Source organism: Heloderma suspectum, chromosome 2 (assembly GCF_057233095.1).
Source record: "Heloderma suspectum isolate Gila_16-S chromosome 2, 16-S_ref, whole genome shotgun sequence".
NCBI lineage: Eukaryota > Metazoa > Chordata > Lepidosauria > Squamata > Helodermatidae > Heloderma > Heloderma suspectum.
Window position 1 is genome coordinate 340,781,125 of NC_139459.1, and position 3,271 is coordinate 340,784,395.

Consider the following 3,271-nt stretch of genomic DNA (forward strand, 5'->3'; position numbering starts at 1 on the left):
TGGCCATGCTGGCAGGGGATAGTGGAAGTTGTGCTCAAACTAGTGATGACCAACATAGCTGGTGTGGTGCAAGAAAGAGAATGTATCACTTCTCAATTTTTGGTGCTTGAACTAACTACTATTATTATTATTATTATTATTAGGCTGCTGGAGAAAATAGTTCCAAAAATTCTGACTGAAAACAAGCACACAGGCTCCCTACTAGCTGTGAGGAGAACATTACTTCTCAGCCCCAGATATGGGGATAAGGCAGTGTGAGCAACACCCATTCAAGTGACCAGAAGGAAATTTTTATTGGGCATAAGAACATAAGAAGAGCCCTGTTGAGTTAGACCAAGGGTCCATCTAGTCCAGCATTCTGTTCACACAGTGGCCAACCAGCTGTCGACCAGGAACCCACAAGCAGGGTAAACCTCCATATCATTCAATCTCCTGTTTCTATTTGCAGGAGGCCCATTTGCTGAGGAGCAAGAGTGAGAAAAGGGGCACAAGGCGTTTAGTTTTGTTCAGGTACTCCAGTTCAAATTGCCTTTCAGTCATGACATTCACTGGGTGACTGGGCCAGTCATTCTCTGACCTTGTGAGGATAAAGTGTGTGGGGGCCATGAAGCAGCATCCAATGGGGTCATTCCACAAACTCAAATAGTGCTAGTGGAGCACCACTGAATCTTTTTATTGCACAAGTGCTTGCACCTTACACTTGCGCAGCCCGTTGCACAACTGCGCTTGCATAACATATCCCAACTAATATAACTTTAGTTGGGATTCTCCTTTTGTGCATAGTTTGGAACCTAGTTTCTGCTAGTGCAACATTATTTGCACTAGTTGAATGACAGTTGAATACTGCCCCATGTATACCGTGCTGAGCTGCTTATCTCTGGCCCATATTCTGAGGCATTTTAATCTGCATTACATATAAAGAATGGTAGGGCACATTACCAGAGTCTGGGCAGGTTTGCTACACTTCATTTTAATTATTTAGTCCAGTTTCCCCAAACTTATTTTTCTTTAAAGGTTAATTGTATTATGAAACTGTACAAGATACTAATAATGTGTATATTAATGAATTTAACAACCATTCTAGGAAGACATATAAGGCAGCCACAGAAATGGTTTGTAGTGTCTGTCTGTAAATGTATGCCATGCAGGTAACAAACGGAACCCAAGTTCTTTCAGATACTTGACAATGTACTTTGTCATCTCCTCCATTAAAATATTCCATTAATTTAGCCACCACTGATTTAGGCCAAATCTTTTGGAGCTGTTCTGTAACTGTTGGAGGTTTCCTCAGAGTTCTAAGGTATGCTTCCCTCTTACATTGTGCTTCTGTCTGAGTCACTGTTCTGGGCTTGTTTCTCAATTGGAAGGAACATCCAGAGCACAGGGGAAGAGACTAAACATCACCCCCTACCCCATTCCCCTTGTTTCTGCTGGAGCCCTAAGAACTGCGCCAGAAGGTGAGAGCTTGGGCTTGGGAGCTTGGGGCTTGGGAGAGATCAGCTGCTGTAGTTTGTAAGAAATCTGGTTGCTATTTCCTGTATTTGGCATTTGGGGGGAAGTGGTTATTAGCTTCATGTTTGTTAATGCCTCAATGTATTGGAAATAGTGGTGCATTTGTTTTTGGTTTATGTATTACTGATAAATATAAATTGATATTGTGTCTTAATGGTTTATGTTAGTATTAGTGAAATAAATTCTTTGGGTTGATATTGTAATGATGTATTGTTGCAATTGAGATATTGATATGCATTCTTTTTGTATTAGTGTTTTTGTGTTGTGAGCTGCGTTGGCCACATTGTGTGCAAAAGTGGCATGCAAATTAAAATGTCGATTATTTATTTACAATATTTCTATACCACTTCACATCAAAAGATTTTGGAGTGGTGAACAACAAAGATAAAAGAATAAAACCCTATGTTAAAATAATTAAAACATTTTAAAAGAAACAAATTCTGAATTTAAGAAACCGCAGCTGATCACTCAAGGAAGAAATCTCGAAATAACAATGTCTTCAGGAGATGCCGAAAACAATACAACGTTGGCGCTTGCCTGACCGCCGAAGGCAGGGAGTTCCACAGGAAGGGGGCCACAACACTGAAGGCTCTTTTCCTGATGGACTCCAGCCGGGCCATGGGTCCATGTGGAACCACCAAGGACATGCCCTCTGATGACGTCAGTGAGCAGACAGGTATGGTTGAAATAGCAACCAGAAATAGCAACCAGATGGCCGATTTCGGCTGTCTAGCCAGGGCACCTCGGAGCAGGGGAGGCCGCACGGTGCATAGGAAGCGTCGTAACAGTGCATCTGCCTGCCCTGCCCCCAGGAAAGCCCCCTTTTCAGCTGCTCCACTCTGCTCTTATGAGGGTGGAGCCGGGGAAAACTGCACCGCCTACAAGGCGGGGGTGGGGGCAAGGAGTCAGTTTTCTGGGAACTGATCTCGGAGTGCTGGCTCCGAGCTCGGCTCCCAGAAAAGAAAAAATCCTATGGCCGTCTAGACGCTGTCTAGGATTGCACTCTTAAGTACTCTTTCTTGTGGCATACTAGCGGGCCGACACAGCTTGGGATTTACTGTCTTGACAGATTAGAAACAAGACAAACACAAACAGACAGAGATGGCCCCATTCCCCAAATGTGAATTGTTTGAAAGATCTGAATTATGTTTTTGTAAACTCATATTTAAGGCTGTGTGTACGCCCTGCTTTAAGAAGTAAACATTTTGCACACAAGTAATTGAAATTCTGTGCCACGAAAAGCTAAATTCTGCAGCCTGTATGCATTGCACAAATGATGTGTAATTATTTTGCATAATTTATAGTGCCGTTGTTGCTTTTTGCGTAATTGATTTTGGGTTTACCACTCACTAGGAGCAGGACAGGACACTGAAGCCCCACTCACTTAAAATGTTATGCAGCCATCCTTCTGGTTTCTGAGATTTCAGCAGCTACCACCTACAGACATTCAAGCATAAGGACTGAAAACTCCCATTTTTAAAATGGCAAACAAGCTGAGATTCTCAGGTGACTGAATTCTGGACTCTGCAATCCTTTGGCATTCCCATGGGAGTGTGGCATGCACAGAGCCCTGCTCATATGTTGGTTTGCTTAGGAATGTAGCAGCAGCTGTTGCATAATTTCTTCCCTTGTGTTGATCAAGAACTTAAAGCACACGCAGCTCTTCCCCCTGTCCTTCCGCCTCTGCTCTCCCCACCCCTTTGCAAATATCCTGTTTCCTTCTTCAACTGTCAAAATACTTTGTTACAGCCTATCAGAC